We start from the raw sequence: 16,847 nt of genomic DNA on the forward strand, positions 1-16,847 counted from the left end.
AAAACATGTTTGGCTGCTAAGAAAGAGCATCCATCAGAATGATGCGCATTAGAATTTCCGAGAGTCATTGCGGATATGTTGTTGCATACTTTTACATCACTACCATTGTGACGTGTGTAAATATTAAAATGGAAGGCTTCATTGACAAACAAAGCAATGTCAGTGAGAATGATGGCTTCCATCCGCCGTGGTTCTGTGACAGCATTCTGGAACGGTGGCTTCCATCCGCAGTTGTTCTGTGACAGCATTCCGGAACGATGGCTTCCATCCGCAGTTGTTCTGTGACAGCATTCCGGAACGGTGGCTTCCATCCGACGTTGTTCTGTGACAGCATTCCGGAACGGTGGCTTCCATCCGACGTTGTTCTGTGACAGCATTCCGGAACGGTGGCTTCCATACGCCGTTGTTCTGTGACAGCATTCCGGAACGGTGGCTTCCATCCGCCGTTGTTCTGTGACAGCATTCCGGAACGGTGGCTTCCATCCGACGTTGTTCTGTGACAGCATTCCGGAACGGTGGCTTCCATACGCCGTTGTTCTGTGACAGCATTCCGGAACGGTGGCTTCCATCCGCAGTTGTTCTGTGACAGCATTCCGGAACGGTGGCTTCCATCCGCCGTTGTTCTGTGACAGCATTCCGGAACGGTGGCTTCCATCCGCCGTTGTTCTGTGACAGCATTCCGGAACGGTGGCTTCCATCCGCAGTTGTTCTGTGACAGCATTCCGGAACGGTGGCTTCCATCCGCTGTTGTTCTGTGACAGCATTCCAGAAGCTCCTCAGCATAGCAGCAGGAAAACAAATAGCTTTGTCCTCATAGGATCTGCTATACGCCACCCCCCCTCCCCACCCCCTCTTGGCGTGATCCCGGGCCTCATTACCATGTTATTATGCAGCCCGCTATAATGCCCCAGCAGCACTCGGCAATGACCAACCTCGCCTCCACCCCAAGACTGTTCTCCGCTGGGGGGGGCCTCGAGTCGCCCAGATAATCGCTGATGGCAATCAGGGTGTGGGGATGGAAGGGATCCACGACCGCACCGACAGGGGGGGAAGTCAGCAGCCAACACAAGCCCAGCTGGGAGAGGGGATGGGCCAGTTTGTGGTCATTAATGGGGAGGCACCGATTTACCTTTGCCCAAATTCCACATGCACCCACACGCTCCCATGAAATTATATAATTTTATAAATGCATTTGTATTTGCCTGGGTGGGTGGGCATGTTAATTTGCCTATAAAGGGGGGGTTACTTATTCACCTGTGATTTAAATAAGTTTAGACATTCAGCAGGCTGCCAGACCACAGCAGCCCTACAGAACAGTGAACGTAACGGCAGAGCACGTGACCCGTGCGCTAAAAACGGCTGTGAAATTTAATTACAGGTCCTTTATAACCTTATATGTTATAATCCCTGGAGCATCATGGTGTATGAAATTGAAAGATTACCTTCATTTCCACTTATCTGCATAATTTTGCAAATGGATCCCACCCCACTGCAGCATTGTAAACACTGGTCTTTTTCAAAGTCTTTCTCATTGTACATTTATTTCCAAAGGGGGACTTAAACATACACATGCACTGTCAGGGCCACTCTGTTCAGGCTCATAAGAACTCATCTGGTGGCGGTGAGGTTACCCACAGCAGTGAGCAGGGAGGGGGGCTCCCACTCCCAATTAACTCACAAGTAAGACAGTCTGCCAATCAGAGGCTTCTAAAGGCATTACATCCATCCTTCCATCCATCCATCCTTCCATCAATTTTCTGCTGCTTATCTGGGGTCAGGTTGCTAGTCAGCAGTCTCAGCAGGGATGCCCAGACCTCCCTCTCCCCGGCCACCTCCTCCAGCTCCTCCGGGGGAATACCAAGGCGTTCCCAGGCCAGCGAGAGACATAATCTCTCCCGTGTGTCCTGGGTCTGCCCCGGGGGCCTCCTCCCGGTTAGACGCACCTCCCCAGGGAGCCGTCCAGAGGGCGTCCTAGATGGATGCCCAAACCACCTCAACTGGCTCCTTTCGATGTGGAGGATCAGCGGCTCTACTTTGAGCTGAGCTTTAGCATTGCTTCAATTTCTGGAATATTCCACACTGCATAAAGTCACATTGAGCTTTGTGAATTTAAACCTTTGACTTACAGAAAATCTTATGTAGTAAATAAATAAATATCGATTATTTCATCCATGGAAGTAGAGTAGATTCCCTGATTGACTTCACACAGGAAATGCATTATGATATAACTCTATGGATTTGTGAAACACTGACTTCAGCCTAAGTATATGTAAACTTTGACCTCAGCTGTAGTTACACATTTATGTGTTGCTATTAAAGGAACATACGCTCAGGGCAGTTTAATGGCAATTTTGAGAGAGATTTCTTTTTTATTTTCTCCAATTCAAATGTATTTATGGGACAATGCAATAGCAGCCTTTGATTCGACTGCCGATTCAAAACGAACAATGCTTTTGATGAAGTGAATGTCATGACGATGAAAATACTGAAATAGAGATTAATAAGATACTGCCTTGAACTGTCTCTCTCAAAGACACAGCACATAGCCTGCTGAACAATAAACTGCATCTTCAATATGAGGGACAGACTCTCCTTGAAGAGTCCTGCCAGTCAAACACTGAATAATATGAGCCCGCAGTTATGACGTAAACCGTCAGCCTGGTTCTGTAAGGATTTGTCGAGCGATGACACATTCCGAAGGTGACAGGCTGTCCAAGCTCATCAGTTAACTTGATTAGCTAATCTATGTCTTTACATAAACACACTAGATAAAAAAAAACACAAATAAGTATACAGTACTGTTTATGTACTGTATCTCAAACCTGTTGAATTTGCAATTCTGCAATTAAATTTAATTCAGCATTTTAATGTAAGTTGATTTTAAAAATACTATTTTTGACTGAATAATGATCTATCATGCATTCAGTAATTTGCTTTTTGATTTCTCAGGGAAATGCAGCCACTTGGAAGTCTTGTAAAATTAATGGATAAATTGAAATGTGGTATGTACAGGAAGAGCAGACAGTTTTTGTGTATTTTTGAATGCCATGTCTTTTGGTAAATTTCATGCTCTTTTGTTAAAAACAACAGTTATATGGTTTTTTGTTGTCATTAAAGCACACTGACCAGTCTGTCTAGATTTTTGTGCCATCTCCCTTTAAGGCATCATGAGACTATTTCCGGCATTCTTTGAACACATGGAAAAGGGCATAACCTTGAATATCCAGTCGCCATGGATACCAGGAGGTCATGACCTTGGTAGATCCCCAAAGATGACATGGAAGCTCCTCACGCTGCTTTACTTGCTCCTACTGATGAAACGTTAGCTAACCAGATTAGACGTCACACCATAAAATGGAACGGCCACCCCAGCTACAAAGCTCTATAGTCTGGTTTGAAAACAGCAGACGGGTGGGCAGACAGCTCATCCTGCCACCCCGCAGCCTGCTCCCCTTCACTGCCGACCCCTCACTCTGCTGATTATTCAGCACCGCAGACGGGAGGGATTCCACCGGCTCGCATGTCAGACACTTAGCTTCTGCAGCAGGTGCGGAGGGAAGGGCTCCGAAAGGAGGGCAATCAGGTAGCAGAGAGAACAGGAGCCAAACCAGCAATTAAGCCACGGTACAAAAAGCCAAGAGCAAGCCTGAGCCGTGCAACGGGGATCTGGGCAAAAGCGGGTTCGTCTGTGTGGGATGCTTTCAGTGTTTTATGGTTAAGATTCGCCTCAAATGTCAGAGAGAAACAGCAAGAGGACCATTTATCCAATGGACTGGGCAGAGCCTAAAAGACATGCTTGGAAGTCTTGGACGGCGTGGACAGACTGCCAGAGAATGCGGACACACAAAGAGAAAGTTAAGGCCAAAATGAATCCCCAAGTGAATGTACGAGGGACCAAAGCACATGGAATCAATCAGGCAAACACGGGGAGGTCATGCAAAGGTCACATGTGCAGAGCAGGAGATGAGTCTGGGATGCATCAATAGTGAGCACAGAGGGAGGTGAGCGTGAACACATCACACGAGGCTGTGAAGGTCTGTATGCCTGAGCACTGATTAGCAGAGAATACTGCTACTGCACAGTGAATCTTAGACGTGTGAAGTATGAAAACAGCCCCCAGATGTGTGGTAGTGACTCCGATTAGCAATTAGTATTTAGCAAATCATGAAAGAATTCCAGCAGGGTCAAAAGAATTAAAGGGAAACTTTTTATGTTATATAAGGTTATATCCAAGAGAAGTGAGAGATATGGATTTGCATGCATACACAGTTCCCCATGCCATGCAGGTCTCCTCCTACATCCCAGACCCCTGAAGTTTGGTTAATTCAAGGGCCGGGCTACATGGGACACAGGCTCCAGCTGATCGCTGATTGGTCCCCGGAGTGCCCCCTCCCGTCACCCATTGATTCACAACATATCATTGGCGAATGATAAAGTTGTCTCCCAACTTAAAAAAATCCAACAATCACCCCTGAGCTAATTTCCATCTCTAAATGGGCCAACAGTGCACAATCGTGTGTGTGTGTGTGTGTGTGTGACCTCCGATGGACCGGCCTCCTGTGCAGGGGGCACCCCTGTCTTTTACCCCAAGCCCCCACAACCATGCTCAGGATAAACGGTGGAAAGATGAATGGATGGATGTGGTAAAGAGACACTATCAGTACAGAGCTAACAGAGTGCGCAGACGGGCTTTAATGGTGCGGACACCTCGGGCCGTATTAATATAATATAAGCAGTAATCCTGCAGCACCCACAAGCCTGAGACCACAGTTATTAGTGTGGACGGCCATTTCCAGCCGGCGAGCCCAGTGACACCGAGCTCATCCGCTGTGACACCTGCAATAGAGTATGACATCCGGGGAGGTCCGAGCACATCAGGCGAAATGTTTACCAAGGGTTCGAATAAAGAACGTAGCCCCGAAAAACTTGAACTAGACATCAGAAAAAACAGGGGCTGCCAGCACTGTCCTGCCAGGGCCAGAGAGGCTGCCCGCTTTCAGCATTTCATTTCATCTCGGTGTTTGAACAGAATGTACTCTCACCCGGACCGAGAAGGTAAATATCAGCCGCTAAGCGGAGAGTCGGCAAATCACTCGCACCTGCAAAAGCCCTCCTCCTTCTCAGATAATTGCTCTAATTTACACCCCGGCACAACAAAAAGCCACTGATCCGGCTGCCTGCACGGAGCCACTCTGAGTCACTGCAAACTTTTAACCATTTCATTAAAACAAGCAGACGGACGGACCGAAGTGCATGTTCGCAGACCTCGCTGTTCCGTGAGTCTGAACGACCTCGTTATGAGGTGGCTGTCCAATAACACTGAACAAACGCTGGTGAAGCATCAGGAGATACACACGTCTGACACGTGCTTACCTTACGAGTGCCGTTTTGGTCACCTTGCTGCCAGCAAACGCCAAATCACAGTGCTGCCGTCTCAATTTGCCACGGTAACCAGCTTTTGCTTGCAGAATAAATAAGCTCCCAGCTGGCATTTATTTCTCGAAGAGATGTTCTTCTAAGAGATGTCTAGCTGTGTGCCATAACCACAGCGTGCTCCGTCCTCCGTGCTGCCTGTGTTTATTTCACACACAGCTGGACGGTTTTATTGCTCACACGTACCAGTTTTTTTATGGCGTTTTCACATTAGCTTTGCCTTGATAAATAATTCGACAATTCAATTAATGCAAGTAGCTCTCTCCGGCAGAACAGAAGTTGCACCCTTGCGTCTGACCCTGTAATGTTCCGGTGTCAGGGCCATTGGATGAAGCACTCTGTCCTCTGAACTTTATTACTTTATGTAAATGTGGAGCCCAGAATTTACTGCAATCCAATATTTCTACATAAAAATAAGATTTAAATTCTATTTCAGGCCAAGCCTATTAACCTAAACATTTATTTTGTATTAGCCAATGGATTTATGCAGTAGATTCTGCTAATCTGATTATTCAATCAAATTTGAATTTTTAATCTCAAAATGGCCATAATCAGTAATACAGTGCTTACATACTACAAAGACAAACTTACACTGATTTCTCCTGCCAAACCCCCCCCGCCCGCCCCAATCCTAATCCACCTCAGTGTAAATGAGCAGGTGACAGGAAACAGGAAGACAGAGGGGCCAGATGCTGAACCCTTACAGCAGGGGTCTCCAACTCCGGGCATGGAGAGCTACTATCCAGTAGGTTTTCTATCATACCCGGCTTCTCATGAGCCACACCTGTTCTCAGGTAAATACCAGGGCCAAGTAGGATAGAAAACCTACTGGATAGTAGCTCTCCCTGGCCCAGAGTTGGAGACCCCTGCATTAGAGCAACGAATAACAATGTGTGGTCTTGAGCCCTGAAATTCACTCAAAGTCGTAGGTTCTTCCCCCTAATGGACAGTCATGATATTACACATGAAAATTCACCCTATCCCCCTGCCATGGAAAAAAAAAAAAAACTTCATATCTCTGCAGAGAACATGTTTGGCTGAAACCCCATGTAAGAGTATTAACACAGTACATCTGCCAAAGACTGAAGGGCTAATCTAAATCCTTGGGTACAATCCTATCAAGCGCTACTCTAATAATGAGCGTGCGTGTGCAGCCTAATTCAGATGGTAATCCAGCACCTGATGGTGGTCTGACATGAATGTGAATTTCACAGGTTATAATGCGATATATTGCTCTGACTGTAATCATTCTAATGCTATTATCTATAACAGATAACAGTTCATTACATTCTTATTATTATCATTATTATTATCATTATTATTATTATTGTTGTTGTTGTTATCCAACATCATTATTAACAATAACAACAACAATAATAACATCAATAAAAATAATAATAGTAATAATTAAATATAATAACACTGCGATGGGCTGGCCCCCCGTCCTGGGTTGTTCTCCGCTTCGTGCCTGTATCTTCCGGGATAGGCTCCGGACCCCCTGCGACCCAGAAGGATAAGGAAAATGGATGGATGGAATATTACATAAATAACATAAAGGTCCCCTGCTTATTGGTGAAACACGCAAACCGCTGGAACATCCTTTGATAATACAGCATTGTGCGACTCCATTATTGTTACTGACCAGCTGTCAGTAAGCCAGTATATTACACCGTTACTATACTGATTAGACATGCACCGTCTGTATCGGCCAACTATCGGTATTGGCAAATACAGCAACAATCGGCCATCGGCCATTGGTTAAAAATGAGCCGTTATTTACTGCCGGTAATTTGCTTCAAAATGGTGACCGATATTGCTTCACACACCCAAACTAAACAGTTATTTTAACGATCTTAGAAATGCATCTTGCAAACATTGGTCTGCTAGAGATTACATAGAGAAAAGATGATACTCAGAAAATCATGGAGTTTATCACACTTGATGAACATGAAAATGTATAAGATATATACAGTTGTATAAGATGTATATAGATGTAGTGCTCTGGGATTATTGTTGTATGCCGGTGTTTTCTTATTAAACAGTAAATATCTTCACATTTTTGGAATGTAATTAATTTATTTTAAAATTTATTAAGTTGGAGTGTTCCTTTAAAATTATTTAAGATAACCTCGCAAACAATCTGTATCAGCCAGAAATTTCATTATCGGTGCATTACTAATACTGATATTACATTATCAGCATGGTATAGTATATCGGTATATTATACTGCTGCTACTTTATTAATATGATACTATATACTAATATTAATACAATACATTTATGCATAATACAGAAAGCCTGTATGTTATACTGCTGATATAATGATATTATACTATGTTATCAGCATATAGTAAACCAGTATATTATACTGCCACTATACTGATAGTATACTATATTATCATATCATACATAATGTATTATATCAGCATACTGTACTGCTAATATACGGACATCATATTATATTATCAGCATAATACAGTATATCAGTATATTATACAGCTTAGAACATGGCGGAGTTTGAAGGTTCTCCTGTTTCGGCGCAGATGTCCTCTGGCAGTCTCTGACTGGCCAGAGGGTGTGAGAGGGTGTGAGAGCGTGTGCCCCGCGATGCACTGGCATGCTGTCCGTGCCGTTCGCTGCCTCATGGTCGGGGGCTTCCTCGGATGAAGATCACTGCGGGCCATTCAGGGGAGCTGGCTACACAAGGTGGCTGGACGCAGTGTGCTAGAATAGTAAACCACCACATGACAGCCGTGCAAAATATACCCAATGTATTCTGGAAATGTGTTTTCTACTAAACAAACTCAAAAGTGTGATAAAAAAAGAGCGATGATAAAATCAAACCCCCATATCCCCTCATTTCAGATTTAGAGACAAAAATGAGATTTACAGCCTCATGTACAATGACATGCAAAGGGATGCAGTTAGGCTAACTGGATCTGTAAAGGGCCTGTAATTTGTGTGTGTGTTCAGTACCACGACTGCCAAAGAAAGTCATATTTAAAGCTAAATTTCACCACCAGCTCGCTTAATTAACCAAGTTCAATAAAGTATCGATTAGCCAAACAAGGTGAACTGTTGGTCAAGTTCAACCAATACATGGGTATATTTGATGGTAACTGCGATTACTTGGGTGACCTCAGCAGAGGTTTTGAGCTGACTAACCCTATATTCACTGGCAATCATAATATTACACATGTACACCAACCAATCCTGATTTAGACATCATTTATTCTCACTGTATTCTCTCTGCCCTGTGATAGGCTGTCCATCGTTGTCCCCTGAGCTATGACGCTTATCAGGACAAGTGTTCAGAAGACGGATGGATATATTCATTATGTATTTTAAATGCATCTATAGTCACCTAATTTGTAAATAAAAAACATGACTTCAGCTGCCCCACCGAGTCCTCTTGACAGCGGTCAAACAAAAACTGCGAGTGGACCGGACCAGACCACAGACCCAGCAGGGTGGTGAGTCCAGACCACAGACCCAGCAGGGTGGTGAGTCCAGGCCCCCCTCGTCTCCACGAGCCCCCCGCTGCTGCTTCGCGTGCCTGCAAGCAAATCTACTTTGATGAAAAGCTTGTTTGGCGTGAGCCGATTACGGCTGACATCGGGCTGCTTAAATCTCGCCGTGACAGTGCGGACACCTCGGGCCGTATTAAAGCTGTCGCTGTGTAGGATGGAAGACCTCTCCATACGTTGGCAGCACAAAAGCAGCCACACTGTTTACCTAAAGGACATAAACTTTTATTACGTGCACAGCTGGACTGAACAAACATCTATCCAGCCTGCCAACAGACGTGGGGCGGGGGGGGACCCCTTAATGAAATGTGTCTCGGAGATTGAACTTGCCAGTTTTAAAATTCCCTGCTCCTGTCACCGGTGCACCAAACCCTCCTGGATCAGGGCTGCCGTAGTCGGAACCCAATAACTCTGCTGTCTCATACCATTGAGAGACTGAGGTCCATTACCATTAGAAAAGTGCCTGACCACCTTTTAAAAACACTATATTTCCTCCCGCTTCCTTTATTTAAAAAAAAAAAAAAACATTTTTCATTCCCGGCTTCTTGTCAAAGAGCTTATTCATACACAGACAACATGTCCTGTCACATGTTCCAGTATGAGGGGTTACTGGCAAATGCAGACTGACCCAAAAGTTCTGGGTCAATTATTAAACCTCTAGGATGAATCATCTGAGGCACATAAGACCATCGCATTGGCATGAGAAGAAGAGAGAGAATACTCACTGTCCAAGGCCACCATTTTTAAAAACACATGAAGCATAAGACTGGGGAGAAAGAATGTGGATTGGGCCAGGTGCTGGACATAGATAGGATAAGCCGGATGGATGGATGGATGGATGGATGGATAGGATAAGCTGGATGGATGGATGGATGGGATGGATGGATGGATGGATGGATGGATGGATGGATAGGATAAGCCGGATGGATGGATGGATAGGATAGGCCGGATGGATGCTACAGCTCGTTTTTACTTCGAGGGCAGCTCTTACAGAGATGTCAGTCAGAATGCTAATGCTAATTAAGAGCACAAGCTTCAGCCAGCTAAGCTGCCATTTAGGTGCATGTGAGCCAGACACTAACAGGGTTCAGATGGTCTGTAGGAATCAGTTTGTCTGCTCGCTGTAGCTTTTCGCCAGGAATGCTCAGGAACACATCCTTTAACAGCTTGTACATTTTAAGGTTTAGATGGGGTTTAATTGCTGTTATCACAGTGTTTTGTATTGTATTTCATTGTCTAATACATTTAACATCTACCTTCTGCTTTTGTTTAGCTGAAGGATGTGCTGGGATGTGAGTATCATAGGAGGATATGGAATGGATTTATTAATAATGAAGATGGCACTTACAACAATGCGGTGGAGAGCAGCCCAGGTCAGCGGCATGGGCTTAAGGAGAAGCAGCTTTATGTGGGTGTGAGGTCACAAGAATAAGGAGGATGAGATGGAGGAGGGATGGAGAGACTACAGAGTGGCTCCTTTCTGTCTGAGAACCATCTATCCATCTTCTAACCACTAACTCACTAATAATCTGGGTCAAGGGGGGCCTGGAGTCTATCCCAGGCAGCATAAGGCACACGGATGGGGTTCACCCTGGATGGGGTGACAGTACCTCACAAGGCACACAAACACACACAGCCACGCTGGAGGTGTGAAGCAGCAAGGCTACTCACGAGCCATCGGACCACCTCCGGGAGGAGCCGAGAGTCACCACATCCCCAGCAGAAACATAGTTTAGATGGCAAGAAAAAAACTCATATCCATCCATCAAGCCCTGAAACTGCTCTTTGCAGCAAGAGAGCATGTGAATTTTGCAGCTGCTCAGTAAATCGAGTGCCCTCACACACATTTAATGGGTAAACTGCTGGATATTTAAAGCAGGTGAAGGGTGTAATTCGCACTCGCCACTGCATGAGGGCTCTAACATTGTGCCGAGTGCCCAGCGCGATTAGCCGTCACTTCCTGTTAGCGTAGGTTAGCATGCAGCGGCCGCCTCATGCCGGAAGACGCTCTTCAACTGTGCTTTGGCCGCATGCGGCAAACGACGGGATCGTGCTACGGATGGAAATAACTGCTGCAGGGCCCGGCGTGGGGCCCCTTGTCAGGCCGCTGCAGGGCCCGGCGTGGGGCCCCTCGTCAGGCCGCTGCAGGGATTTCACGCCGTCACTTTGGATACTGAGGCCTGAGACTGGCGGGTTAGTGTGATTGTGACAGAAATGACAAACTATGCTAATGGCATCATACACTGAAGGAAGGAGATTAGACAGACAGACAGACAGACAGACAGACAGACAGACAGACAGACAGACAGACAGACAGATAGATAGATGTGTATAATAAAATCAAAGTCTGAGTACAGGATTGGAAAAAGATCTCACCACATCAGCCGTTTCCACTTCAGTGATATTTCTCTCTACAAATCTGTACAAATCACTGGCACCAAAACATCACTCCTTTCAGATGTGTTAATGATGACGACTGTTTGATGTAAGCATTCCTATAAACAAACCATGCTTGAATACAGCAGGGAATTAGTACAGATGTCATAACAGAGAACACAGTGGACGTAGAAAAACGGGTTTCATGCACAACAATCCATTAAATTTAAGAAAGAAAGATTTCTGGGTGTCGTTTGATGCTCAGGGTTACAGCAGACTGGCTTTAGGATGGCTGAAAAAAGGGTTTTGTAATGATGGCCCCCACTGTAAAAGTAAAGCATTTTATACGCCCTGCTAATGAATCCTGAGCCTGTTCAGGTGACCGTGCAGCAATTTGGGCTAATGGCTTCCTCCTGTATCAGGCTGTGCTTTATATCTCACACAAGGGGGCAAAAGGAAGCCAAAAAGCCTTCATTTAGCCATTTTCATGTAACCAATTTATGTTGTTTTTCCACATTTCGGGTGTTTTGAGGGGTTAGCTGTGAATTCAGCCACATCTGAGGGCAGTTCATCACCCCCCAGAAGATGGAAAGTTCAGGTCCAGAAAGTACAACCAACCAGTTGAAAGTCACATCACAGACTACACAACTGGTTGGCTGAAATGCTGTGGATTTGTATTTCCTGGACTTGAACTCTCCACCTCTAACACCGCCACCCCCCCACCAAAAGCCGTGATGACCTATGACCTCAAGCAGGCATGGACATATATGTACACACAGAGAGCATGCATATGATAATCCTAATCCTCTCCCACCAATCAGGTTGTGCTACCTGGATGTGGGAGTTGCAATATGCAAATGTGAAACCAAATCAAGTCCAATCAGGAGGGAGAGAAGCCTGAAGTGGAGCTGTAGAACCCTTTTTGATAAGGAGCATCTTCGGTTTACATCCTGTTTCCATCACTGTAAGGTTGCACACACTATCAGACTCATGCACACATATAAGAATTTCCTCCTGTGAGCAATGAAGTTAATCTGAAGATGGGAATGATGTCCAGAAAAGTCAAATCAGCATTAAATGGTCAGTCAATCATGCACATCTATTCGCTCATTATTTTAGTGGGTGGTGAGTCTGATCGCACACATCTTTCCAAAAAAATAAAACTGATGAAGATTATTTTTGCTTATATGAGCTTTAGACTTTAGAATTACTGCCTAACCCTTTGCATTATAAGTCCATTACTTCGGAGGTCACAAAGAACAACATAAAGCTCTACTTTTAAAATGATTTTTCAGATAATTATTCTGCTATGGCTGGGGTCAGGCTTGGCAAAGTAGTTCCTAGGCTCAACTTATATTGAGGCACTGAGTAAGAAATATATGAAGCTGTAACCCAGACATACTGGCTTATAGTTCAAATTCAACATTCTTGGACGTACAATACCAAGCATCTTATTATGAGCTAAACACTCCAAGCAAATTGGAGACGATGATGGAAATATATGGTGGTAAACACTACATCCCGTACTGGGACTCCCATGAATCCAGTAAGAGAAATGCACAGTTCAGACCTCAAACAAAATGACAAGCCTTTCTGCAAATACCAAGTCTCCATGAGCCATATATCATCCCTACAAACTGCTGTGAGCTTGTCTGAGTGCTGCAGTTAGAGAGCTCCCACACTTCACAAGCAAAAGCCGGTGGGGCCCGTCACACGTGCAGCGGCACTGCAGACTGAGCACCAGCGAGTCCCCCCCTTCACAGTGAGACCCCCCTCCCAGCCAGATGCCCCCTCCTAGAGAGACCCCTCTCCCAGCCAGACCCCCCTTCCCAGTGAGACCCCCCCTCCCAGTGAGACATACGTATGTCTGTGCGTCCATCTATCAATTTTCTGTAACCACATGTCCCATTCTGGGTTGCGGGGGGGGAGGGGGGGGGGGGCGTTGGATTCGGAGCCTATCCCAGAGGGTACAGGAAAAAGACTCAGGATGGGGCACCAACCCCATACTCACACCCACACAGAGCACACACACACACACACACACACACACACAGGACATACTCACACACACAGGGCATACTCTCAAACACACAGAGCACACACACACACACACACACACACACACACAGGACATACTCACACACACAGTGCACACTCACAGACACACAGTGCATACTCTCAAACACACAGAGCACACACACACACACACACACGGGGGCAATTTAGTGTCTCCAGCTAACCTCAGTGCAGTTTTTGAATTGTAGGGGAACAGCGGCGTACCCAGAGGAAACCCCACGATGTCACGGGGGGAACATGAGTGTAACATGAGCGTAACATGAGCGTAACATGAGCAAATGGCAGCAGCTGCGGTGAAGGTGCACTTACAGCATCACTCATGAAGAATATGTCTCTGACAGTGTGATGCAGTCATTTTCATGACATACATTTATTTAAACGTTTACGTACCGCCAGTGCTGCAGGACTAGTTTGTTGACAGTGCATTTAGACAGTGATGCTCTAAAGGACTTTTGTGAACTTAAAAGGTAGAGAGTCCTAACCAGCTGAGCCACACACTAACACCCTGGGCAAGATATTACATGCAGGATCTGGTTCTATCATTTGCACAGAGTATTCACACTCCGTTTCAGCTGTTAGATGCTGCACATGGCAATTAGACACTGGTGCACAACCCTTGAATGGTGGGAAGGATTTCCTGAAGTGCAACATCACCCCATTAACGAGTGTAACAGGAAATCAGGGTGGAGCCAGGATGCTGCAAGTGAAGTGAGCTGTTCTGTAAGGATCTTTGTGCTGCCTGGAGTCATAGCCGGAGTCATAACCGGAGTCATAGTGCTGATCCTGCATGGCACAGAAACACCTATGACATTCATACTAAAAACTTCTGAAATCTTTGACAGAAAATCTAACAGCATTCATTAAATAGAGCTAATCAATATCCTGCACAAAACAATACAATCTGAGATGTGATTCTCCGGGTCCCTCCTGCAGTTAGGCTAGGGATGTGTGTAAGCATATGTGCCCAGTAATGGACTGGCAACCCGTCCAGCATTTTCCTCCGGCTTGTGCTCTGTGCTGCCGGGAAGAGGCTCCAGGAAAAGTGGTGAGAAGAAGGATGGATGACATACTACAAAGAGTATTAAAATCGTTAACATAATTCAAATGTTTGATTTTTTAAACCAGTAAGACACAATAAAGACTCTATAAGAAGTGATGATGGAGAATTACACTGAAGCCTGTGGTGTGTATTTCTCCCTACTGTCCTTTTCGCCCCATTGAAGCCCTCGGCCTCCTCGCATTCTCGTAAAAGGCCCTTTCAGCAGAGCTCTCTGAAACCCCCCCCCCCCATCCATTAGAGTAACGGGTACAGGCAGGCTAAGCACATGCACACAATACATACACAAATGAGCACGGTCCTCACCGCAGACATACAAAGGCCTCGCAGTACATATACAAAGAACAGACGCTATAGCGCTGTAACTTTTCAATGATATGTTCAGTGCAACAGAAGTAAAGGAAACACAGCAAGCGGCCATTACAGAGAAGTGTTTGAACACAAAGTCTGGACTGACAGTGAAAAGAAGACTTCCAGAGCACAATCCGAAAAGTTCCTGCCAGATTATAAGATGAAGACTCTAAGACGGATCTACGATCGAGGGATGATGATTCCAACTGAAATGAATGTGCAAATGTTGGATCCAGCCAAACCTGCCAAACAGTGTTTTAAACAAATCTGCAGACACAATACAGAGAGAAACAAAACTATCCTAAAAACTACAAAATACCACAGTCTAAGCCACATACGTTTAAACCTTTCTTAAAGGGAATTGCACCTTAACCATGTAGTACCTTTGCAGGAAAACAAGGGCTCCACCAAGCTTTTGGTAGGTATATTACAACCACAGGATCTAGTGACAACTCTCTGAGTGGCCAGTCACTAAGGACGGCATCACAGGGGTTACAGGAAGCTGACATTGGCATTAAAAGCCATCACTCTTCCAGGAAAAATGCAGCATATACAAGGACTTCCATTCTACGCAGGTGATTGCGTTTAAGGCTTATGACGGTAATGCACCAACAATGGGAAACGGCTGTGCTTTACAGATATGCGACGGAGCCAATTGAAGTTTGTGTACCAGAAAATGGATCACAACTCTTGGCTCTGACCTCTCAGACTGACCGCGGCCTTTAAGAGCTGCCTCCTTGAGTTTAAGTATTGTCTTCAGAGGCAGAGACTCTAACATGACGTCAGTTTGCCTTTTTTTCAGTTTGCCAAGTTGCGTAAGCTGCATTCCTAACACACATACTGACACAGAATGGGCGAATTCATGAATCCACATGCCCTACCAGTTCCGGAGCAGCTTACTGCATTCCTAACGCACATACGGGCATGGAAAAGGTGAATTCCGGAATCCACACGCCCTACCAGTTCCGGAGCAGCTTACTACGTTCCTAACACACATATGGACATGAAAAAGGTGAATTACGGAATCCACACGCCCTACCAGCTCCGGAGCAGCTTAGTGCATTCCAAAAGCAACAAACGGACATGGAAGGTGCAGATTCCAGAATCCACATGCCCATGTAAGTGATTTTACACATTGCCATGAGCACCCCAAGGAAAACCAATTATAAAAATCCACTGTAAGCTACAAATATGCCTATAGAGATAAGCAAATTAATCTTTTACAGGGAAATAAACAGAATGGTATGTATTTCATAATGCATTGTATAATTTTTGAATAAGGCGGCAGTTTTTGAAATGTTGTATTATATTGTATTATTACCAGGACTAGGAATAGGATAGGAAGGTCAGTGCAATCACGTGCCATCAGAATGGAGTTCACAGGAAGTCCTTCTGAGGCCGAAAAGATCAACATAATTCTTGAGAAGATGGTCATAATGATCAGTGCCAGCTGAAGTGGACCAATGGGCAGGTCACATGACTTCACTGCCCACATGGGACATCACCGCACCACCAGGAAAACAGTGCAGCGCTATCTCAGTGATTGTGCCCAGCGTATGTGGTCCATCGTGCCCGGTAACCTCGTCGAGGAGATATGGGGTAGAGAGGTGGTGCTGGGCTCTGGAGCTGCGAGTGGCCGGCACTTCTTCGAAGCTGCCTGCGTCGATTCAGCACCGGTGACCTGCTGTTTCTCACCGGAGTATAAATACATGCGTATGAAAGGACGCAGAGAACGGGGCGGGGGGTGGGGGGGGTGGTAGCCCATCCTGGACGTTCCTCCCCTGCTCCAGGGTCCCCTCGTCTCTGACGTCAGGAGCAGCGCTCGCGTTCCCGCTGACACAAAAGCGCCTGATTGGCATTAAAGAAAGGCAGCTTCTCCTTTATACCGGGGATTAAATATCAAATTAAGAGTTCAAACAGTTTATGCTATCTATACAGCGCGATGTAGCAGCATAATCGCTGGCCGCTCAGCGCCCTGATGGTATCGGGATGCGTCTGCCGGACGTTTGCCAGCCCCCGGGCTGCAC

At 45.6% G+C, this 16,847-nt stretch overlaps 1 protein-coding gene across 6 annotated transcripts in view; it reads right to left on the bottom strand.

Annotated features, from left to right (window-relative positions):
* Positions 1–16,847, bottom strand: part of LOC111859292 (leucine-rich repeat and immunoglobulin-like domain-containing nogo receptor-interacting protein 2) — a 241,689-nt gene that overhangs the window by 172,560 nt on the left and 52,282 nt on the right. The window lies entirely within an intron of this gene.

This window comes from Paramormyrops kingsleyae, chromosome 25 (assembly GCF_048594095.1).
Source record: "Paramormyrops kingsleyae isolate MSU_618 chromosome 25, PKINGS_0.4, whole genome shotgun sequence".
NCBI lineage: Eukaryota > Metazoa > Chordata > Actinopteri > Osteoglossiformes > Mormyridae > Paramormyrops > Paramormyrops kingsleyae.